The sequence below is a fragment of the Amia ocellicauda genome, chromosome 1 (genome assembly GCF_036373705.1).
Source record: "Amia ocellicauda isolate fAmiCal2 chromosome 1, fAmiCal2.hap1, whole genome shotgun sequence".
Classification (NCBI taxonomy): Eukaryota; Metazoa; Chordata; class Actinopteri; order Amiiformes; family Amiidae; genus Amia; species Amia ocellicauda.
Genome location: NC_089850.1, coordinates 16,600,756 through 16,627,069, shown reverse-complemented (window position 1 = coordinate 16,627,069; position 26,314 = coordinate 16,600,756). Strand labels below are relative to the sequence as shown.

The window sequence follows — 26,314 nt, the reverse complement described above, 5'->3', positions numbered from 1 at the left end:
TGACACATCTCACTTTCTGTAACTTCTTTCCTCTGGGGGCAATGCAGTATCATGTATTCACTGACGTCAGCCTGGAGAAGACTATACATCCCGCTGACTGGATTGTACCTTATGGCTGGAATGCAATAAAATTAATGCATCTCAGCTAACATCATGATTCATGAAATGTCACACTGACTGGGTTACAAACAGAGAACGAGCAGCCTGTGCGCCCAAAATACTCCGACTGACTAATTTCACTGCTGGAAATGCTCACTAGGGTGTTTTTTTTATGTATCTGGTGTACTAAATGGTACCGGGGCGAATTCAATATGCAGTTGTGAGTACAAAGCATGCATTTGCACGTATATTAAGATATAAATTACAGAATATATATATGTGACTTTGATTTAAAAATTAAACTTGGTCAATATTCCATTACCAGGGCTGTACAATCAATCTACAGGATGTCATGCAAAAACAAACAAACTAAATTTACTATCAGATTATTCCAAAATACATCTTCTGTTATGTCCCAATGAAAATGTATTTATCGGAGTCTACACTGTCTTTTCTTTTCTTGTTTTGAAGAAAAAAGCTTCCACTGCGGTGGCCTGTTAGTTCGGCTGCATCAAAATCAACGTCCATTTTGTAGTCTCCATATCTTTGTACAGGAATTCCAGCAGTGTGTATGTTACAAAATAAATAATGAAAATATACATACTGTGATGGTTTAGTTTATAGAATGAAATACACCTCCTCAGGTACAATGAGCAGTCAGCAGAAATTTATCTTATTCCCAAGATGAATCAAAGAGCCTTTCTAGTTTGCTACTGTACTGTGCTGTGCTTTAATAATTTGTGCTAAAAGATGTAAAATATAGATACACAAAAACATACATGTAAAGAAGAACACTCAATAAAATCTACAGGGGGAAATAGCTTCTTTCTAAATAGATGCATGAGTGTGTGAGTATCCTCCAGTCCTTTCATTATACTATTAGATATTTTTGGGAGAAGCTGCATAGGCATAATGAGGGAGCACGATATCGAACCCATCTTATCGTTGTATTACTGCACAATGATTGAGTTAAGGTCACTTTTCCTTTATGATCTCAGAAACGGGATTAATGTAACAGTGAGCTTTAACTAATTTGAAGGATACACGATACGCCGCTTGTCTTCACCCGAATTCATTTCCTGATACGGGCCGGTCTAATTAAATGTGCCCAAGACGACGCGACGGCAAAAACAGTGGTTGTTTTTGAGCTGCATTTTCAAAATTAGTTGAGATTTCCAGAGCGGTGACTTTTGTTGCAGTTTTCACGGGAGTACGGTCTTGATTTGAGAATATCTGAAAAAACGATTTAAAAGAAGAGGTGGGACATCCCTTATCACTTTGGACAAGGTTGCCTTCAGAGGAGCTGACATTCCCAAACTGAAGACCGATCCTCCAGGCTTTTAAATACTGTCCCACAGCCGCAGCACACAGTAAACAGGGGAGGTGGAGTGGAGGGATAGCAAGCTAAGCCCGTCTTCACATTTTTAACCACCTGTTCATTGGGCTCCCTGGTGAGGGACGGCCTTTGAAAGGGGACACGGCAGTGCCTTGCCCGTTACTTTAAGCCTAATTTGCATGGAGCTTTGCTGTAATTGTACTGTAGAGCATTTAAATGGCATATATAAAGCTTGTTGTGCATTTGTTGCAGAGTGATTCAGTTTGCTATAAATATGTTTGCCCTTTCTGCTCAGCCAGCCTGCAGGATTAGCAACTCTCCACTCCTCCGTCCAAAAGAAAAAAAAAGTTCACTTCATTTTTCGCTGCATTTACTTTACAGCCAGCACCGAGCCGCAGCCCTCTCAGAGCCCGGAGCGCGCGTGGCTGTCCGCCTGCTTGCTCTCCAGCTCGCCTCTCTCCTCCCCAGTGGAGCGCTCCCGAGCTTGGAGAGCTGCGAGGGATTTCATCTGCTAACGAATAAAAGCAGACAAGATCACAGTAAGCTGTTTCTTTCCTCGCAGAGTCTCTGCTCTCACACTGCTATTATATGTCGCATTAAAGCCAGTTAACTCTTGTGAGAGACGATTAGGCACTCTCCATCTTGTTTGTTTTGGGTTGTTTTTTTTCCTTGCGATAACCGGTATGTGAAGTAAGATTAGCCCCTCTAAATGTCTCCCTCTTAGGCGCCTCTTTCAGCTTGAACTACTGTAACAGGGCTCATTTGTGTCAAAACATATATAACGACAGGTTTTTGTTCTCCAACTCAAAGCTGCAAATTGAGTGCGTTCTCACCAGTTTGGAGTGGGCAATTAAAACCCACCCTTGTGCCAGCAAGCCTAAAGTTGAGCAAAGACATTTAGAGTCCACAAGGGGTGCTCTCTAGAATAATATCTATCAACTTGGCCTTGTCACCTAATTTGTTAAATTGTAAAATGTCTAGAAAAGGAATCTCAGCCTCATGGACGCCTGCCTTTTATGTTAAAAGACACCAAATATAATTTCTGCTTCTCACTGTTTCTCAACTCATGAGTTACACAACCTGTTTTCGCAGTATGTGATTTTCTCTTCCAATATGCGTAATTATAATCAACAATTTAAGACAAAAAAAGGTCCATATACTTCCCTTCCCTTCAATCACTCCTGAGGACATATTTCAGATTCTCGAATGGGTTAAACAGTGTAAATTATGATTCTGGAGTTTGATTGACAGCTTACCAACTAAATGTTTCTCTAACATTATTTATTTACACACAGAAATGAACTAAATCAAAGAGAATCCGATTCCCAGACTCTTGCCTACTAGTTTGGGATTCCTCCAAAATAGTACTTCCTGGAAGTAAATTCAAACTATTGAAGTTTCACACTTCAAGCAAGATTGAAGGCAAAGAAAAGAATGATGTTTGAAGTTTACATTCATTAAAAGGGTAAAGCACCCCCACAAGAAAGAGTGACGCAAATGGATTGAATGGGAACTTTTCCACGTCTACCTCCACATCTACAGACTAAGGGCATCAATATTGAATAGAGGCTGCAGGGGGGAAAGCCACAGAGTCAGCGCTACAGAAAACACTTGCTACACATTGTGTGGATACTTGTAGAAGAGTAACTGGTTGTTTTCCAGTTCTTGCTGAAAGTGTTTAATCTCACCTAATGAAAATAAATACTGTATAATAGCAATAAGCATTGCAACAGATTAATACATACATATTATTTTAACTGTATTTCAATTTTTTTACAAATAACCCAACAAAAACATTTGTAAACAGTACAGTAATAGAAATGTGTTGCCATATGGCTTTCAGTTGCATTGACCAAAAGCTGGGAGAATAATACATAAAATATAATGAAGTAATGTATTTAATCTGTCTCCAAGCTCAATCGCAATTTAGTGTCTGTTAATTACAAACCTTCATTTGCAATATCCCAGAGCCAACAGAAAATGGGTTAGGCTACACGCAATAATCCAAATTGATCAATCTGGCGTTTTCAAATTGTAGTGGCCAGTCAAACCAGGACAGAGAACCTAATGAACGGAACTAAAACACGCCAAATCACGCAGGCCTTGTGCCAAAACGGAGAGCCAGACATTTAAACTAAGTGTTCCTCTTGGTTTCTGTGGTTAGAGGCAGACACAGGTTGGGTCTTGCATACCTAATCTCATTGACAATATCTTTAGTTTTATACGCCACCTGATAAAATCTGAAAAAGCTATTCAGAAAGTCAATGGTTTGAGAGTTAAGATGAGATATATTGTTTATATAGCATGCATTTACAGTATTAGAAGCCACCGCATGTGTAGGAACTGTGAAATCATTATCAATCTTTTACCAAAAAATGCAATATATAGGCAATGAAAGTTATTTTTTGTTGTGGCAAGATTTTGTTTTGTAGTGAAATGTGTTTATTTGATAATGCACACTCTTCTCTGATACACAGCTTGTGCAGTAACAGAGAAATATGCTGAGCTGTTGTTGTACCTGAAAAACGACCTTAGTATATGTTTAAGGAGCAGAGAGTTATTGGTTCTAAGATACCAAGACATCAAAAAGACGGGGATGAGAAGAGGCGAATAAGCAATATCATCTGATATTGTGTAGCTTAAAATCTGGACTTAAACTCTCTGTGAATATTAGCATACGCAGATGTATAAATACATTTGGGATGAAAATCCTCTCAGTTCAATCAAAATACCCCCGCGATCTGATTCTCAAGCTCAAGCCCAGAGCGAAAGCCGAACGCAGCAGATGCCTTCCTTCCCGTTATTTACGAGCAAGAGGAAAATACTCAACGGCTAACTTGACTCAATTAGCTGTTGAATTAGAGGAGGAATGTCTTATCATTAGAGCGCAGTAGAAAATAGGCTTGAAGTTGAAATCAGATGCCACGGGATCAGAATAACAAGATGATAGCTTGTAATATTTTTAGGAGGTAGGATGAAATCTTGAGGATGAACCAAACCGTGCTGTCAATTGAGGGATGAGGGCTGAAAATGACACCGGGGTCCGGGGCTCTAAAGCAGCTGTGAGCTTCTTCACAGCCAAGGGGCCATTACCGTACTGGGTCAGGAACGAGCGCCACAGTAAGCTCTGTGGCAACGCAGTCCTCTGGCTCAAGTGCCTCTTATAAGCTTGGAGACATTCAGTCTTCATTAGCACCCACATGCCCTCTGAGAACCGGATCAGAAGACAAGCTTTCCCAGAGCAGATGACTGGGGCAGCGACACACAAATGGACTGACACAGTTAACCCTTCTGCAGCCAGTATAGTATGCAAAGCTCTCACTTGCTAAAAGAGGTTTGGACATACAACCTGGAGACCAAATAAAACCAACTGCATTGCTAAGCAGTTACAGATGTTACTACACACACATACACACACACAAAGGGTGCCTCAGTCATTTCACCCCCATTTCATAACTCTGCAAGTTGTAAATTCTAATGCCGAATACGTTAACTCGTTTTACCTTTAAACAGAGCGTGTTTCAGAGAATTGTTCTCGTGACAGGGCCACGCATGTAGGGTGTCCTTCACGAATATCACGGTCGCGTCACGGGAGTCATGTGGATTTATTTTTGATTGGGCTCCCCATTATTCAACTGCCAAATGCAGTAAACAGCAGCTGCAGTTTGTCTACAGAGCTGACAAACGCCCATTGGCTCCTCCGCGGCACTTGCAGTTCGGTTTGGTTTATTGGCGGACTGACTTTCCGTGTTTAGTACAGAACCAGGCAAGCATGGTTTGGAGTTTATTGCAAAATCCTTGTTGCGAGGCTCCAGCGAAGCACCAGTTGGGCCAGACTTCAACCTCATTGCATAACAACTGAATAAATGAATGAGCTCAATTCAAAATAATGAAAAACATTGTTCCACACTCACACTAAAACTAATTCTACACCTTTCACCTTTGGTTTGTGTTTGTCTGTTTTCCTGCATTTCACAAGAAAGATGTCAAGCTAGTCTCATTCATCATGAAAAGGACTTGCCAGAATCTTACTTAGAACAACTTTGAGCATGATCGTGAAAGGGAAGTGATTTTTCACCTAATTTGAATGTATGTTATTCAGTTTGCATGACTGGGGACGTTATCGAAATTTCACACAACAGATGCCTCTAGGAGAAAACATATCATAATTCTTTTCAAGGAGGAAAGTAGTAGTAAAACATGTAAAAATGGATGAACCTTGTGTAAGTCAAGTCCAGTGTAATACAGTTCTTTGCTGACATTATTGAGATATGGCCAAACAGGCTCATTTATCATAAAAAAGGACCCTAAGCTTGGTCAAGGATGAAACACTACAGAAGAGGAGGATTTTTGGATAGTACTCTTTTGCACTGCCATTTGGTCCTCTTTGTGCATCAGAAGAGTACAATTTTACGTACATAGCATTTCTATCATGAGCCAGAAAAATACAAAATATGGCTCCCAAGTGGTCCAGCCAGTGACTCCACTTGGATGCCAGTCAAGGAATCTGGACTGTGACATAGCAAACTATGGCCAAGACTACCCACGATACAACGGGCCAAATGCTGTCTGCGTCCAGTAGGCTGGAATCAACCTGGATTTCCTCAGCTTGTCACACAGCATCCACTCCTAGAGCTTTCCATGCACCAGTGTGCCCGCAGAGTTGTCAGTGAGAGACCTCTGTGAGATGCTATAGCTCTATGCAGTGTGCAATCAGCTTATGGTCCACTTTTCAGAGGATGCATACCAGCACCCCTTAAGTTTTAATTGCAGGAGTTGTAGCAGAGAGGGAGCTGAGGCAATTAATAATATCCTGTTAATTCCATATACTAAAAAATGACTGTATAATAATTATGGACAGCAGACATTTGGCTAAACCTTCACTCCTGCTGGGTAACAATGAATGTTAATCTCTTGCAGCTAAAGCCCTTTGTGATATGAAAATAAAATTCTGAACAAGAGGCACAGATCATCACAGGATCAACACATCTAAAATCAGACATCAAGAACTGGGATGTATCTCACCCACTGCGCTACCCTAGATAACTCAATACTTTGATTTTGTTCTGTAAGTTCGGACCCTCAGAATTAAGAATCAAAGAGTCCAGTGCTGGTAGAATGCTTGCAAAGGTTTATGGGGAGAATAATAGCAATCACCTAAAAAAAAAGAAAAGTTGATTTCAATCACCTATATGCAAAACTGAGAAATGTCACAATAAAAATACTAAATGAAATATGCTTGTATAGAATATATTGTTTAATATAATATGTAAAGTATTTTAAGTGCTGGATTTGCTAATCGCCAAATTTTAAGACCAAAACCGACAAATAACAATCAACTGTATTGTCGCATCACTTCAAACAGGAGAAATAGGATCAGATCTACAGCCTGGGGACTACAGGCTCAAATCTAGGTTGTGTCTCTTGACAGCTAATGACAGAAGTCCTCCCATGAAGGGAAAACTTGGCTCTCCGAAGGTGGCCGTGGTGGGTGGGATTGAACTAGCTCAGAAATTCTCACTGGCCAAAGGGATCCCGGGTTTCAATCAGGGGAAGATGTTTGTTCCCCGGATTGACCCTTAAACATAGCGCTGTTTGCAGTACAGACTGACAAGATTACAAGAAGTGTCTGCACTGTTAGTAAATGAGGATATGTGCGAGTGGTCACCTGACTTGGGTCAACGCTGGAGCTGCGTTGGCTTACGGCTTCCCAGTCAGAAATATAAAACTAAACGGGTAGTCTACATTCAATCATTAATGAGTAAATCACAAGGAAAGGGCAGCATCCCTGGCAAACGAGTGTTAAAGCCTAAACGACTACTTGACGCACACATTTCTAGTGAGTCGCAGTGTTTCAAAGAAAACACAGCAGGACAAATTGTGCAAAAATGGAAACCAAAAAAACACGCTCTCTGCTACAAATCCATTTCTCTTACGAAACTACTTAAGTGAAAGCCTTTTTCTCTCTATACATGTTCTCAGGCAGCGAAACCTGTGCTATATTAATTTCATCCCTTACCTTTTTCAACCCAAAGACCTGTGACCTGCCTTACCTGTATAAATAGAAAGAACTAATTTACCACCGAAAAATGCTCAGGGGCAAACATGTTCTGGCTAATGAAGTGTTCAGCTTGTGCATGATTAACCAGCTGGTGGGGGTGGGGCAGAAACCACAGGGCATGAAATAAGGGGAAAAAATTGATTAGCAATTTTCATTTACACAGCTAAACAAAACCTATTTTGCATATCAGCCTGGGAAGTTAACAGCAGTGTTGTATGAACTCTGCCAAAATGCAGTGTTTTGTGTGTGTGTGTGTATATATATATATATATATATATATATATATACACACACTGTGTACAAGCCCAAATGTGGTATTGTGTAAACATTCAAATACACTGTAAAGAACAAAAGGTTTTCTGAAGTGGGAGGGATATGCAAAATGTGTTCATTTTAACCGTAACATGGATATAAAACTACTTTGCCAAGCCTTGGAGTGATTGGGTTCCAGTGGGGGAGGGAGTGTGATTTGTTTTGTTTTGTACTTACATATTTTAAATATGGTTAAAGAATATCAAAACCAACAATTCCCTGCTACATTAGTATGCATATCCAGCTTCACAACTTAATATGTTAAAATGAATTGCCACGTGCATTATGACACACTTACAGTGTACCCTTACAGTGACCTTCTGAATGTTAATGTTTAGTTTTCTTTCTTATTAATACTCTTTTAAAAAATACAAATACACATTCTGTCTCTCTCTCTCTCTCTCCTTCTCTATATCTCTTTATTAGTTTATAGAAGTACACTTTATGGCCAATGTACATGACTCACGTTTCTGGTTTTGACTGTCTGACTATTATTTAATCTGCCACATGCTACCAAGTTGAATATCTTCTAGCAGACACATAGCAATCTCAGTCTTGAGATACAGAAAACCTCTGAAGCAGTATGTTTCAAATCACACTGATTCTTTTCAGGCAGGGTAACATTGCTCAGATTCAAAAGGTGAATCGACTATAATTTTGTACTGAACCCGAAATCTCCAAAAGGATGACACCAAAAAGTCATGTTGCTCTTCAGAATTAATAATTTAAAAGTCTGCTCATACACTAAAACTGATACTTTCTTAACTTTTAAACCACAAGTGCACACAAGCTGCATATTGAAATGTGGATGTTTCCCACAATAGATTTTAAGGAACAAATCTACACACTGTTAATGTTTTAAATGTAATGTGACCTTGCTAAACGACTTCCATGTACCCTAAAGAGTGACCCTTCACTATTCCTCAGTAGGTTTATCATTCACTCTCTAGTCATAATAGTGTCTGTACTTGCTGTATGGTGTCTTGGACTTTGCACCAGTACTCTGAATTCGACTGACTCTCGCCAGTACAACATTTCACTTCCTTGGATGTGACTCTGAACTTCTGCTATGAGAAACTGTAAACACAATCATAGTGACAGCACATCAGAAGGGAATGAAAAGGATGCTGCATGTCTCTTCTCAAAAGCATTGTTTCCCTCTGCATTGGTTTAATTATGGTTTCCACAAGCAGAAGAGCAAAACTAATGTTTTAAAGAAACTTGTTGAAATACATTCTGCAAATACACCTGCTTCCTATGAGTTTAACTGTTCTGTTTGATGACATGAAATTTTAACTACTCTCACAATGTGCGGGTAGCCCAGGGGTTCTTCATTAATACACCATGCACAACTTAGCAGGGGGTACGGTATGCCTTGATCCCTGGTGACAGGCTTGTGTAAGTAACATAAAGAGAGAGAACACGTGACTTTTCCAGGACAAACAAGAGCTGTAGAATCCACAGTGCTTTAACGGACTGTGCCATCTAGAGAAAAAGCTCATTTCTCGTTTCTTCTCTTCCACAAAAGATAGTTTTGAAATTGCTGTTCTTCACACAAACTTTAGATTCCCTTTCTTTCCAGCTTTTATTCTATAAATGTCAAACCAGACTTGTTTTAAGCGGGGGCTGCTTTTTTAACAGCGCGTGATAGTATTAAACTGACAACAAGAATAATGCCAAACAGAGACCCCAACTCTTGCCTGAATGCGATCAAGAAAGGCACAACAGATGCACTGGGAAAACGATCTGCGAGAAATAAATACATTTTGGTTGACAAAGCAAGAAATACCATCGAGGTACGATGCATAAAAATGGAGGAAAAACAGCTGTTCTTGTTTGCTCTGCCCACATCCTATACAAAGTTCAGAAATGCTCTGGAAAGATCTTATGCACAAATAAGGTGATTAAGTTTGTTCTTGACATTATTGGAACCAAGAGAAGAACAACCACAGCACCACAATGGTTAGTAGACTGAACTGGATCTGGAATCATCTGATCAAAAACCTCAAAATCCTGCGAGGGACAGATAAAGTCAGACACAGGCGTCTCCTTAAAGCAAAATGAATATCTGGATGAATCAGCGGAGACAGAAGCGCGACTGAAGATAACAGGGAGCTCTGTGTAAGGAGAAGGCCGGGGCTGTATGGAACAAATTACCAAGGCATGTTGTTGGATTTGGATTTGTTGTGATTTGTTGGAAAGAAAAGCCCATCAGAACCAGGCAAGCATGATGTCAGATGTGTACACCTATTGAATAAGCAGGTGTTTTTGCCTGGGTGAGACATCCTAGTCAGCAAATTGAAACCTGCAGACTGATCTCTGAGACAGACAGATGGCAGGGATTTTCGATTCATACATGTATAGCAGTACCACTCTTTTGCAGTTAAAACCTTACAAAACCACCAAACCAAACCAAACGAATTACAGTGTTAGGTGGTCTGCACATGTGAACCGGGTATCTTGCTCAGTTTGCTGGGTTCCCCCCTCAGTCACTGCCTAGCATGGCACAGTGCAATAAATCACTGCCCAGAGAATCCATGAGCTTCACAAAACACCACATGACAACAAGCAAAACTCAATTTCCCACGCCTGAACCAGACAAAAGAACACAAAACAAAAATCAAAAACACACTACAAGTGAAACCCTTTTTAAGCAGGCCACGTGGCTAATGAGAGCCGTGCTTTTGAAAAGGCTGTCCTTACTACCGGTGAGCATCTATACCAGATTAGCGGCGACAATCTTACCAGCAGTGAGCGGAGACACAAACCCTGCCAGGTAACCACAGACCTCAGTGGAAGGATGGCTGCCTGGAAATTGACAGCTATGGTGCGCAGAGCAGCCCAAACTTCTGCATCGCACACTGTACACAACTCAAAATTTAATTTTCTGCAAGATTACACACAATAATTACTAGCTTTATCAACTCCATAACTAATGGCTTCCAATTAGAAGATCTATAAGTATTGATCTGTTAACACTTTAAAATAAGGTAGACCGCTCACACAGTAAGAAGTGGGAGGTGATCCTTGGTTTGTTATTTTACAAGGGAGGTTTATTTTCACCATTTTTTTCATTTTGAATGTGGCGAACAGTCTTTCGTATTAGGGCTGAAATACATTGGAAGCTGCATGTGTCTTTTAAACCAGGGCAATTGCTCATGGTTTGACATGCTTAGGTTTGTAACTTTAAATAAAGCCATGTGTGAGTGGGGGGGGGGAGGAGAAAAAAGGAAAATACACTCTTCCCAAATTCAAAATCCAGATACAGCTCTTCAAGGAGAGAACTATAATGTATTTGCAGAAAGAAATACTGAATAAGATTTCTGCAGTAAAAACGAAATGTATAACAAAACAGACACACAAATAGGGCAGATGTTGAGACCCTGTAAAACTGCACACATTTCATAAGAATTGCTGAATTGTCGTCAGTTGGGGGGCATCCCTGTTTGAACCCCAATTACAGAAAACACAAAATCCCCCATACGTATTTTCCCCCAAACAATACTATGCAGCCATTCCCCTCATTTCTCCAACATAGCATCCATTTCCCTACACAAATAAGGGGTTTTCCCCCAATCTGGCAACCTTGATTTTGTGGGACACGTATGTAGCTTTGAATATGTTACATATATGTACATATATACATATACAGAGAGAGAGAGAAATCATACACAAATACGTTTACCGTTTGTCTTTTAGCCTGGAGGCTATTTGAACGAATTCTCCGACCCGACCCGACCCGACCTGTCCGATGGACCCAGTCCGCCCGTCCGTCCGTTTCCCGGAGGAGCCGTGAAAATGGCGGATGAGCCCGTTGTCGGTACCGGTTCCATTAATTAGCCATTGAGCTGAGCACAGCAATGCAGTCTTTAAAATCCCGTCTGTCCGCTACTACCTCACCCGGACCGGAGGACCGACTCGCGTTACCGAATTTCCAGCCCACACCCGAGTCGTCATTATCACACTGGTGACGAAACAGCAGCGTGGCCAATGAGATTAGGAGCCCAGTAACACGTCACGCAATTTAAGATGACGACAACAATGATGGTATTAAAATACAATCAAAAATCAATAATAGCCTACAAATAATCATTCTATTTATAAAAACGCCTAATTAAATCAAATGTACCTACACATTTCAAAAACGTCCTCTAAATGTTAATCGCTTCCGGTATCCATATCTATGTAGTTTCTCATTTTGAAACGTCCTTTACATTGTGCATTTTGAATTGTTCTTTGCAATATTATTACTATAGACCAGTACTGTGCGAGGTGACACAAAATTAATTTTCTATACAAGTAACATTAGCATAGACATTGTAAATCTTAAATTCTGTTTCACTGAAGAGATTATCAAATCGTCCCAGTTATACCATAATGAATTAATGCAGTACTCTTAATAAGAATAAATAGGAGAAAGAATAGTTAAAATAAAAATCGCACTGTAGAACTCCTCTTAAAAATGTATTGTTAACTGCACATCAAGAAAAATGTATGTGTGTAGGCTATATATACATAAATAAACAATATTCAGTTTTTGCTGATAATAATGGTGTATTTGTGTATCTGCTATTGCATCTATAGATTAATACTGAGGACAGTAAAAAAAAAAAAAGAAAAAAGAAAAATTGAAGGCTAAAAACACAGATCAAGTATCAGCTGAGTTTCAGGAAATAGATTAACTAATTTTACTGCTGCATTGACAGTATCTATTACCAATGTGAGGCAGGAAAGGAAAATACCAAATATGTTTATCTTTATTAAAAAATATATACAGTTGAAAGATACAGTTTTTGCTTTATAATTTTTATAAGTGCTTTTTACCATCCAGCATTTCACATTCAGATGGTTTTAAAAAACCAGAATTGCCAGTGCCAGCTTAGATGGTGGTTACACAAGAAGAACATTGAAATCATTCTATGGCCCACTCAGAATCCTGATGTTTTTGTTTTTTGTTTTTAATAGAACACCTCTGGGATCAACTGGGACAGCAAAATAGGAAATGACCTCAAAGACCAGCCTATCTTCCTGCAGCTGGGCTGGGCTGAGGAAGGAATGGCACAGGAGTGGGCCTATGTCCTGTTCTTTAGTTGTCCTTTAGTAAATGCCTGTTGTCCATGTATGTTAGTTTAAATAGTTTAAAATATGAACTTCTGAGGTCCAGATTGTGTTTGATAATCTATAACAACACTTTAAAAGGGGATGTATGAACATCATATTTAATGATCTAATAAATACAAATTTGTTTTTAGAACGAAATGGTAATGTGGTGCACCATTAAATAAATAACTAGTGCACCAAATAAACTGTTGACACAAGCATGCAGGGGTCAAGAGATGTAATTACTAGCACTGATCTAAGGAATCTGTAATATCCACGTACAGAACAAAATTCAGATTTATAGACTCCTTCTAAAACATTGTTTGCTTTTCAATTATTCAAAGAATTAATGATACATTTGTAGACTGTCTCCACCTATAAAACATGTAAGATTTGTGATCTTCCTAGAAGTAATATTGTTCTGTCTGACTTTTATATGTGTGTGTTGGTGTGTGTGAAAGACCCAGCAGAAAAGTGCACAGGACATCAGATGCTGGGGAAACATCTGTGCAATACACTCTATTTTGACTATACCCTGCAATATTAATTTTAGGCTGCAGTCAATGTTTCTGTTTTTAGAATTGTGGTGCTCACAGATACAGCTTATAACAATGCGACTAAATATACCAAACCCAACATAAAAGGGTTGAACTTTGAAACAACTGACACTCTTGAACTGTTTCCAAGATGAAAAGGTAAGTTATTTTTTCTTAAAATCAATCAAAACAATCTCCAGTTGAGTTGTTTTCACAAAGTATCCCTAAACACCTAACGAAAATACCTACTGGTAGGTATTGGACCGAATCAGTTCTCTGGAAATACTCTATTGGCCAGAAAAAGTGCAATACATTAAGAGTAGAGGGCTCGAGAGTAATGTAAAGAAGACTCGTCATATTGAACTCAGACCAGGGAGTAACCACACTGAAGCAAGACCCTTTTACTGAGAAACCAGGCATTTAATACAACTTGAAGTACAACAATCCTCAATGATGAAAAAATAAACACCCTGGTTCATTTAAAAAAGTTAAGCTAATTTCTATTGCAATATCATGTAAAGCGTAATTGCAATCAGACAGAATTTGCCACACAAATTACATGTTCTTGGGAAGACAAAGACTTCCAAATTCTCCTGTATTCATGCGTAAAGCAGCTCAAAGCATATTCAATATGTCTTAGGGTCCTTTGTTCAACAACTGAGGAATTGAAGACGGACTGCTGATAGATCTGAAAATCCAGACACTGTAAAACGCTTAAAATTATTAGAGAGAGGAAAAAAAGAAAAAAGTCTTAAGCTTGATGGATACATTATGACAGTGGAATACTAATCACAAGATCAAGTTTATGCTCCAAGTGCACAGGATTTTAGGAGCTTTTTTTCTCAGAAAACTGAACCATGGATTAGGAGTAAATAGAGGCTTAAGAAAGCTGAAACATACACTTTATCAGACAGAAGATTTAAAACAATCTCGAAGCTTCCAGCCCACGGTCTCCTGGGTACCCATATGGAAAGAGATGCGTGTGTCTTTAAACTGGGTGTGCTACAGTCACATGTGATCTTTACAGTAATTCCCATTAAAAATAATTTCATGTCTGATTGCCCTGGCAGGACTGCTCATTTGTATTGTTTACAACAAACCATTGAATTCAGCACTTTGTAGCAGCTGAAGCCATGGTTACCAGTTTTAGAATGCACTAGTAAAATGGAATGCAGAATTCCCTGCTTATTAATGGCGAACACTCCAAAAAAAAAGCTTGAGATTTCTACTGGAGGTATAAGGGGATGTAATGTGATGCTCACTACAGTACAGATGCCCACAAACAATATATATATAGTGAGATAACAGTGTATAACATCTCACTACATCGATTCTCCGAAGTCTAGAATTTACCAAACTTCTGAAACTTAAAGATGACCAGCAGGTATTTTAGATTGGGTGGAAAAAGCAAAACTATACATTCTCTTCAGCAAAACAAAATGCATCAGGAAAAAATCAACATAAATGAGCTTACAATACAAACACACACTTTTGTACAATTGCATACAGACTAACAATGCCCATATGATTTCATTACAGAAAATATCATGAGTGCAAAGTAAAAGGATAGCTCTAATCATTATGTGTTATAAATACACTAACAAAGCTACAGTCAAGGTACACTGATTGAACTAGAAAGTATTACCTTACATACTAAAGATTCTTTCTGATATCCATTCCCTTTGCTTTCTATACTGAAGGGGCACAGCAGATTGCATTAGCTGTTTTGACTCCTTCTAGACACTTTTAATAATGAAAACTACATTTGTTCTGTTTGGTAGAAATGATCCTGCCCAGGGAGCAGCATTAAAACTTTTCAATAACCCCACAGCATATAATTGCATTCTTATACGTGGATCCCACACCAGAGCACGATGTATCACCACAGAGAGAATGATGTCACTCTCCGGCTGCTGGCATCCTTTCAAAGCATATAAAAGTACGACAGAAGAAGTGTCAGGTAGTAAACAACAGACAGAAAGTTTGGCACCCCCTCTTAAAACACACGCAGTCTTTCCCCCTTTTTTTGTAGTCCCATGTCAGGCATTGGAGCTCTAAACACAGTCACAATATTTCAGGTTACATCTGATGTTAGCGTTTGCTTGGCAGGTCAATGTCAAGCAGAGGGTTTAAAACACCCCTACCGCTACTAGATGAGTCTAAATGTACAGTACTTACACAAGGTCCTGTCTTCTTCCAAGAGTTTGGTGCAGTTTCAAGGACAAACCTTTGCTGGTGCCTTTTCCTGTAGCGCAGCAATGCAACTACATTCAGCGTTTCCTCTGCCTCTCTGATCAGGATCTGAATTTCCTATCAAATCGTTAAGCAGGACAGATCTTGGTAAGTCCCGGTTGTGTTAAAGGGAGAGAGGGGGAAAAAAAGGAAAAGAGAAGAGAAGGCTGCTAGGCTTACTGGCCAGTTTACTCCCTGTTTGTGTACTAGTACACAGCACCAGCTGAGCTCTCATTGCAGCCCTGCAGAAAAGAAAAGCTCTACTGAAAAGCAATAGCATCACATTTCAAGGAAGCGGGAGCCAGACTCGGGAATGGCAGCGACTTTGCAAGCGGGCGTCTGAACTATTCACTTTACAGTATGAAAAGCACCTCGGTCTCACATGAAAAATGCCAACGTTCGAGAGCAGAACACACAAAGGGCTGTGTGCCGTCCCCTATAATGTTTCATGGACATTCCTGTTTTGCTCTCATTATACTACCTCCATCTGTAACACAACATAGCCCACAATATTGTTTTCCCCCATGACAGACAAATAGCTTCATTACTATCCTTGGAGCAGTTCTTAAGAGGAAAACATTAGATCAGATTCAATTATTCAATTAGAGAAACTAAATAAAATGCATCTCAGATTTTGTATTTGTATCTAAAATGTGACTAAAATAATGTGTGTGGGTTTTTTTAAAGATTTTTCCCCATTTATTTTTAACACTGAAGGGAACAATTCTTCCACCGAAAATCATCTTGTCAGTTCAAGTGCACACAATTACAGCTTGTTTATACCAAGGACCGAAAACGTTAAAGTGTAATAACGTTGTTCTTTGATAAATGCAAAACAACAACTTTGAATAAAAGTCAAAACAACTCCAACACGTGTTTCTTTTAATTGTTTGTCATCTAAATATAAATATTTTTGAGCTTCCACTCTAACCCCGATGCAAGCTCCTCGGACACATTTCTCTAAGGTTTCTTACCAGGTACTCTATATCTGTTGACTGTGGTCTTTACTCCATTAAGCACAGCATTGACTTTTTAATTGTGAAATGTAATTATTAACACTTGTTTATTATCGTGTAAAACTGGAGAAGGCTACAGTTGGCACCACGCATCACACCTTGATCTTCCAAGCCTGAACTCACTGGCAAGGTACTAATATTGTGTTCCTTGTAGTCATTTCCATGACTGTGCACATTACAATATTGTATCTCCTGCTTTGTAGTCATGGTACTCACGTATTCATACAATCCTCATCTACCAACTTTTCTGCTTTCAATTCAGCAAAATCTGAATTTCAAGTCTCAGAGGTAATACTTCAAACTGACCATCTGTTAAAAGGCCAGTAAGATACATACATTGTTGTATTCCCTTTCAAAATGGGTAATCAACATTTGTGGACCAATCCATATGTGTCATGTTGGACAACCATTATATTACTTCTCCTCATTGCAACAAACAGAATCACAGTAGCATCCCTTTTAATTTGGGTCCAGTCGTAGGATTTGAATGAGTTGTTAATTAAAATTAAGAAAACTGGGACATGTGTTAAGGGACAGTCAAAGGTCACAACTTTTTTCATCATTTATACCAATCTAAAACTCACTGAACTGACATTGGTATTTATTTTACAACTGAACTCATCATACAGTGTGAATTGTTCCTATTTTTTTAGCATTTTTCAAATGAAAATGGTAGAGAAATTAAGAGAATAAAGCCAAAGCTTTGAAGTGGACAAGCACAGTGTCATTTGGGACACATCTGAATATCACATAGGCCTACATTTGATATTCAATACAATACAAGTTAGCATTATTGAACTGAGATTTCAAGTAACATTAAAACAGCAATATAACATATCAACCAGGCAAAAAGGAGAATAATAACAATATAGAAAATGTGTCTGTATTATTGCAAAGTACGTTTTTCTGAAAAATGCTTGTTATACATCCCAAACAGAAACAAACAGTTTAATCTATCAGTATATTTCCATGGTCGGTCAAAGTGAACTTTCCTTGTAGTGTGCATGTAAGACAATGCAGTTCTTTATGTCATCTGAACTCACCTAAAATAAATTATTGCAACCACATTGGCTACTACTACTTTTGTAAATGTAAGATTCATAGTTTAATTTAAAGGTTAAAGATGATATCCTCCCTCTCTATCTCTCTCTCTCACTGTCTGTCTGTCTCTCTATGTATATATGTATTGTAAATGTTTGTATGTATGTATGTATATATATATATATATATATATATATATATATATATATATATATATATATATATATAGAGAGAGAGAGAGAGAGAGAGAGAGAGAGAGAGATGCACGTATACATTCATATATACACACGTGAATACACTCAATACTTCATTGGGCATCTCATTGTAAATAATACTTTGTCGCCAGGGATTTACTGACACTAAAGCTCTTGATGAATAAGATGGTTTTAGCCAGCATAACTCTTTAGATACGCACACCAGAGCTCATGTCTTGCAAACCACACGAGAAAGAATATGCTGATACTGATACTGATAAACTTCAAAAGATGAAGCCCGGGCGAGGTGTCACTGGAATATGATTTCGTGCATTGTCGACATACTGTGGCCATAATCACAAATAAGAAAACCTGTAGCGCCTCTTTCTCTCCCATCCATCGCAGCGCAGTGCTGCCCGGGCAGCGGTGTGCGCAGGAATGCCCTACACGCAGAGTTGCGGGTGTCGGTGCTGTGCGTCGCGTCAGGCGCGGGAGGGTGACACCTGCACCACAACGACACACATCCAGCATGCTCCACAGCCGAGAGCAGCCTTTCCCCGGCACACAAAGGGAAAAGAAAGAAACAAATCACTCCGGGCCTGTTTTAGCCTCTCTCTCTCAATGTTACCAAACATTTCAAGGACAAGTCCTCTCTACTCGCCGAGCGATGCGCGTCCCTCATCAGCACCTCCGTCGCAAGTTCCCCTGTAGCAGCGCGCAGCCCAGCCTTGGGCAGCTTTTCACAAACGCTCACAAGCACCGATCCGCGATCACAACATTCAACCTTTGTCGCTATAAAGCACTACGGCTTTAAGCATAATGCCAACCCCACGCATTGCAATGGAAATGTGTGTGAAATCAATTATGAAGCTAGTTGGAAGTGTTGCTGGCTGTTCTGGTGGCAACCCCCGTGCACATCCACTGGAGAGGGGATGGGGGGGAGCGGGTTTGAAAAGCAGATGCACACACAGAGGTTAGCAGACTTTAGATAGAAAGGTTTGGTTACCTTGTGAGTAAGATCTGTAGCGGGTGTCCAGGTAAAGTGGCATTTAAAGGGGCAGACGCCGCTTTCTCGCTATTGAGGTCCAATCCATGCAGGAGCATTGCACTCTTTACGCACACCTCCTTAAACTGGACGCCTGCACTTCGGAAATAGGGGTGCGCGGGAAATGTAGCTATGGCACAGTATGCTTTCTTTCCCTCAAAAGCAGACAGTATTTGCATGCAGCTTAAAACGGGTCTAACTGAGTCTGCTATACAATTCATAATTTAAGATGTAAGTCAAGCACCCCACGTATGAAGAGAGAAGGATTTGGGACACCCCTGCTTGGGTAATATGTCGGCCCACACTCAGTATGACCCACCACGTCATTCTCAGTGCCTGTTTTCTCAATGACAGCTTGGGATGAGACCCAAAGGCTGTCAGGTTTAGTGGAAGGGACGTTATACCTGCTTTCTGCAATTAGTTGAACAATTATTATCTGAAAAGAAGTGTGCCTTTGCAGTGTTTTTCATACGCCACGTGTGTGATGATGGAGCGCGTATTGTATTGAGTGTAAAAATAGTGGTCGTGCTTCTGGTGTGTATGTGTTATTGAGAGATGTTGCAGTTTGACAGAAGATCTGTCATGTCATCATTTGATTTAAATGCATGTCTCAGTATGCATTATAACACGTGTGCATTTGTTTATTTGACTGGATCTTTTTCTTTGTTTGTTTCATGTGTGTTAAGGTATCCTATGTGAGCATATAGTATATTACTAATATACATGCACACACTGTAAAGTTATGACATCCTGTGTTTTTTCCTTTTTTTATGGATTTATGCACCTGACTTCTACTTCAAGATAGTAATATAATAATGATGCTGATGTGATTGCTGTTATTATTGTTGTTCCTGATGTTGTTTATATAGTCTTGGTCATGCAGAAATGTGAATGCTTGAATTACTGCTAATCTACTCAGTGCCCAGAGGATGCCTGTTGGAGGCATTCACAATGTGCTTCCATTTCTGTAGGTTTTTGAATTTGCCTTTGAAGAGTAGCTATGTTTTTATTGTCCAATTTCTAGTTTCCTACCAATGACTTAACTCCTCCTTCCAGTAATAATGATTTCACTGCCAGTTAGAAATTCAGGGCAATGTTGCAGTTGCTGTTTTAATCAAAGAGACTCTCTGGGATGGAAGCAGCCATTTGTGAACTTTTTTCCTTCTTCAATTCCCTTGTTTTGGGAATCACTGAGCAATATACACTGATCTGGAAAATGAAAATATTTAGCAGCATTGGATAACATTCCCATAAAAAGACTTCTGAATACAGCTTTTCCCTCCATAGTAATCAAGGCTCCACAATATGTTAACAGTCATTAGAGCTGATATAATATATTATATATAATTTAATTTGTTTTGCTTTTTAAATTATTACCCAGCGTACAACGTTTCAGGAGGTTCCTGGTACATTTGGCAGTATAGATCAAAAGGAGTAAGTAGCAATGCATAGCAATCTATTTTTATGCCATTAAACTGAATAATTTATGTGATATACACTGACAGAAGTAATCTGTGTCTAATTCACTTAATTTGCTTACTAAGATATGCTGGAAAACACTGGATAATAAAGCAAGGAACTGCTTTGACCTGTAAACAACTCTGGCCTAACTAATCTCAGTAACCAGTGACACAGTGTTGTTTTACTGGATGGTTGTTGACTTCATTGGCAACAAAGGACTGTCCAAGATGCATGGCTCCTGTTGATTTTTGAATGCTGTTGCCCATTTAAAAAAATATATATGTGACAATGATAAACTCATTGTATCACATTTGTATTCCACACGTAGGCATAACGTTTCATTGTCCTTCTATACACCCTTGCAACACATTGTAAAAGTCTATGTTTTGCTTCCACAGGAAATCTTTTCATGTCTTACTAGCTGTATTCAAGATGAGAAAACTCTGTCTTTCTGCAGCACATTCTCTCAGTATGTGAAAGACTGTATACAATGTCAGGTAAACAAGTGCAAAGATTTAAAGCAAATCCCACGAACACTCCCAGAAAAGGAACACCTGAAAATGAATGCAAACACCGACGAATTATGTCTTTTCCCATAATCCATAGTATCTCATTCCCAGCTAAGGGATTATATCGTTATTTGACACTGAATTAATTTATGCACACAATGACAAGAAGCTAACAAATATAAATACAGGTGTTAACAAATATAACAGATAGTAAATATGGGGATTTTGTATTGTTCTTCTTTTAAGCACTGTTCCTTTTGCACTTGTTTTCCACGCAGGGAGGGCTGTGTAGGGTCAGGTAAGACATATTATACTTCCCATAATAATGGGCGTTTAATGGGTAAATTCCAGGGTACCTAAGGTGTACACACTAGCCCAGCCCAAAACTGGAGTGAAGTTACCAATAAGGCAGGATTTATGCATCTATAGGTAAACGATTTGCAGGTTTCTCCATCATGAATAAGAAGCAAAGCTCAATGATCTTATAGCTACCTGAGCTACCTCAGGCCCTATCAAGTGTGTAATTACCTTATAGAAACATTTTGATTTGATGATAAGTTGATTTTTTTTATACTGTAATACTTATAGTAGACTGGTTGAATTTTCCTTATTGAAAATTAGTAAAAGGTCATACTCATAGCAAAACTTCCATAATTAAATAACTTAACAGTATATTTGTACCTTAGCATAAAATGTCATCATTTTATTTAAAATGTTATATTTAAGTGAATGTGTTTTTTTAATTATTATTTTTTGTTTCATAGTAGAGTTTTATATCTACCTCCACCAATTACCTCTATCCAATTAAATCAAATATAGTGGTACAATTTGTGGTACCATAATATATAATATATATGTATTTAAATAAAAACAAATCTACTTCATCTTAAAAACATTTATCATATTCCGATACTGGCTTCAAAGCACATTGGTGAGAAGATTGCTTCCAACCCAGATTTCTTGCAATTTACTCATTTAGAGTCTTTATGAACCTTGGCAAGATTCTGTGAAACATAATGATTTATCAATAAACAGAAGGTAAACATAATTAAATAAGGTACTGCCAAGTGAAAAGCTATTTGCAAGGGAATATTGCACTAGTGCTTATAATTAACCAAACTTTCATTCCAATAATATGTTAACCTTTCTTTATACTTTTGTCCTAGAAATTGAAAACTGATGTAGATTTAGTGTCTGATCACTCTCAAACTGATTATGCTTGTAATTTGCAAATTAATGAGAAAACATGACCTCACATATAAGGAATACAAGGGTTAGGGAGAGAACTGTCAACTGTATCACCATTTGCCGCTGTTATTTTTATTCCTGTATAGTATGGAGGTCATGATCACATTCTTATTGTAAGTTCTGTGGAAGAGTAATTTTTCAAGTGCTGGTAAGGTATTTAGTCATTTTCTGGGCTAAAATTGCCCAAAATATAACTATATGATTATGTGGAGGCTAAGCAATTTATTCAAAACTATTAGGTAGTAATTGACTCAGAGGAAGGATTTTGATGTAGTAAAATCATGGGGGCCCACTGAGAATATTAAATATTCTTGAATGTTTTTAATGTCCTATTTCAGAATTCATAAGACTATGTATCCATGTCCATGTTCTATCATCCAGTGTAATTAGTTTATAATTAATTAGTGTATAACAGACAATTGGGTTAAACAAAGTAGTGATATATATGTTCATGATATATATGTGTATAATACATAATGGACATATATGTATATATAGATAATCTCTGTGTGTTTTTGGAATAATGAAATACTATTTCAAAATGAATAATGAAGAAACCTACATTGAAAAAATAATAATACTGAATGTCATTAACTTATAACAATTTTAGACAGTTAAAAATCCTTTCCCCGTTAAATGACACCATTTAATTAAGTTACCAATTACATTATGTGCTGTATACAGCGTTGTGAGGTGTGCGTCTCTAATTACCTGTTCCATTATTCAAACCTGATTTGTAAATCACCCATCTTTTTGACATCAGAATTAGCAGCAACACGGATATAAAATTCAATTCAGCAAGTGATGCTTCTTGAAATCTCTAAATCAGTCAAGCTAAGTCTGTCCTTGACCATTGGCTTTAACAAAACATACATACATATAAAAACCACACGTGTTCAGAGTAAATCAATGCATATCTAACAATTTCATACATACATTTGCACAGATGAGTCAGAACCAGAACATATTGGTAAATATATTTTGTCTGTAGAATATACAAATAGTTATGAAACCTTTACCAGTGCGTTAAGTTGGCACCTGTTTCTTTTCTAATGAAGAAGCATCACATAAATCTTACTTATCTTAAACAGAAATGATGTTATATATATATATAGTGCAATTAGGTATTTGTTTTTCATCTTTAAAAAAGTGGTGGTAAACAACACAATATTAAAGTTTGATTACTGTGCCTTTGTCTGTGAAATGTTAATTCCTCTATGAAGCTCCAATCAATTTGCACATTATAAATAATTGAAACAGTGTCCATCAATAGTGTGAAATAGTTAAAATGCTTTAAGATTATGCATTATGCTTTATAGATCCATAGATAGATATATAGATAGATAAATGTATCCCTTCATTGAACAGGCCTTACTTTTATCTGTAGTATTTCTGCAAGATTGTGTATTAGGGGTTTCCTCTTATTTAGAAAAATATACTGTAATTCAAATGTACAGATGCTGACAAGGTACATTTAAATTAAACAGAATATTTTTGATTAGGCCACTACTAACACATGTATTGTCAATGCTTTTAATAAATAAAGCTGGGGGCAAACTGCAATGATAAACTTTCCACTGTTGCATTTCAGTTGCTGTTGGGGCTTTACATTCACACAACCGCCAGACTAACTGGCCCCCAAAAAACTAGCACACCAGCTGAAAAATTAAAATAAAATTTGTTCTCGGCCAGTCACTGTGTGCAATAGTTGCCAGGAAGGAATATGTATGTCAAGAGCTTGGGCTTATTCAAATTACAGGCCTAGCCAGCCAATCCACCATATTGGTTCCTCCATCTCCCAGGAGATCACCAACAGGAGGATAAGAATTAATGTCCCATATCACAGAATCTGGACAACAACAGGTTGTCTCTGCATGATGAAGCAGTTGACTGCCATCACTCTGGATGTCCATTAACCTCATGCCACAGCAACCCTGACTGTTAGAAGCCAAAGCTCAGGAAAGACAAAGAACACCCCTCACTTTGATAACCCAAGCAAAATATCAGTGACAAGAGCAGAACTTCTGTTTTACATGTGCCAAGCTGCATGGACAGGACTTCACTTTAAACATCTGCTCTAATGTTCATGTCCATGTCTCCCAGTTCCTGGTGGCTTGTGTGGAAGCAGACACTTCCCCAGCTATTACCAGGTTATAATGCAAACATACATCAGTCTGCCAACACTACTGCTTCCCCATTAGGACAACATGCAGGTCATCTGTTGCTATGGATGACACTGATTTCATGGGAGAGCTCCTAAAGTGCCTTGGTCAGGCTTCGGTTGAATGCAAGTTTATTCTCCATTATCTTAAAGAATGGGCCACCTCTCCTATGTGCACTCTGCTCTAATTGAAAAATATCAGCATATATGTAATTTCTCAGATTGTTGATTTAACATGAGATCTACATGTTGGATATATTTTGAAAAATATGAAAATCTTGAAACCCCATTTCCTCATAATGGCCTCTGTACCTTTTCAAACAATACATATATTGGGTATTAAGGCACAATATAAAATCCTTGCCTTTGTTATTTTGTATATATATATATATATATATATATAACTACTGAGATTTTGCTTTTTGATGTCTGTACACTACCTTTATTGCATGAGACAGCACTACAATTAGATGTAAAAGCTAACACATAGAAGTGGCAAGCAGTCCAGAAATACATATGATCATAATTTCAATTTTAAAAACCCATCAGCACCACGGACAGTTCTTAGTTCAAAGCACTGCTCAATTTTAATAGTAACATAATCACATTAAATGAAGGAAACATCACCTCCCAAATTATTATAATTGTTTTATTTTTAATTGAAATCTATAGTCTCTAAAAAGTAAAATAATGCTGATCCAATTCTGTTTTTTAAATGTGTAATTATGTTATTGTTACTATTTTGCAATGAGATTTTGCAGAGATTTTCCTGTCATCTGTAAAAACATCAAATGTGTGTAAATGTGACCATTCCCACTGCAGAATAAAATATTACCTTTAATCTACAGTCAGATGGAAAAAAGGACCAAAGTATTCTATCTCCTCAACCTGAGAAGAACAGCAACAACAATAATGTCATATTGTCCATTACAATGTGTTTCTTATTATGAAACCAACACATAATTTCCTGATTCCTGCTACATGAAATGACTCGTCCTGGGTGATTTGTGAGGAAGGTTTCGGTTGAGCGCAGTTCACATACGTGTCCTAATAAAACCATTGGTCACACATTGGTCGAGTGCTGCATGTGATGTCTTGTATGATTAAAAAAAATAATAATCGTGTGATTGTTTTAAGAATTATGTGTAGTTTCTTCCCCTCTTCTTCCTGTGATCTGCTTGGGAAATGCCAACTACAACAAGGCTTGTTTACTCAACAGCCTGTGTACAAAAAAAGAAAACATCCTGCCCTGCAGAAACACACAAACCAACCTAAAAACAATACATTTTGCATGCATTTTTACTACTGTAGCAAAATACCCTATATTTCCTCAATAAAGGGAAGCCTCAATCCTCCCTTTACTGCCACCTAATACAGACACTATCCCCCCACCCCCCCGAGATATTGTGTTGCAGTTAGCAGGTATTATCAATGCACAACAACCACATTTGCGAAATGCTAATTTAATCATATCTGTGCACCAGTCCACCCATCAATCTAATCACGTCATCAGTCTCCGTACGGTCCAGGTTTGCGTGTGTAAACATCACAGCAGCCTTTCATCCCATGGCTTCCCCCCCCACCTTTTAATTTTAGTGATGGTTCACTTTAATTATGATGAAAATTAAATCAAATGTAATCACCGGATTAAAGCAACCTCCGAGATCATTCAACGGTGTCAACATAAATCTTTAAATCTCTCGAAGCACGTGGGATCTTGCACCAGCAATTAATGCCATTTAACATGCAACAAAACTATGATTGCACCCCTTTGATAAATGTATTCTGTGATGGCATCTCACTGCCTACATTAGACCATTGCATTTAAAATGGACTGTGGGAGAGGAGGTGCAATGGATGTCTGCTTTGCAATGCTCCCAAAAAGAAGCATTGCCTTATAACTCCAAGTGATTTGGATGGTGATGTGCGTCTGTGCATGTGTGTGTTTGTGTACATGTGTGTG

At 38.3% G+C, this 26,314-nt stretch overlaps 1 protein-coding gene across 2 annotated transcripts in view; it reads right to left on the bottom strand.

The window, feature by feature from the left end:
• Positions 1 to 19,013, bottom strand: part of esrrga (estrogen-related receptor gamma a) — a 201,252-nt gene extending 182,239 nt beyond the window's left edge. Inside the window, exon 1 of one of the 2 annotated variants that reach the window (XM_066696949.1) lies at positions 18,934 to 19,013. The gene's annotated coding sequence lies outside the window, so the exon portion shown is untranslated. Of the gene's footprint in view, positions 1 to 15,622; positions 15,738 to 18,933 lie in introns of those variants that run through there. The other variant, XM_066697017.1, reaches the window with a different exon arrangement.
• Between the last annotated feature and the right edge of the window lie 7,301 nt (positions 19,014 to 26,314).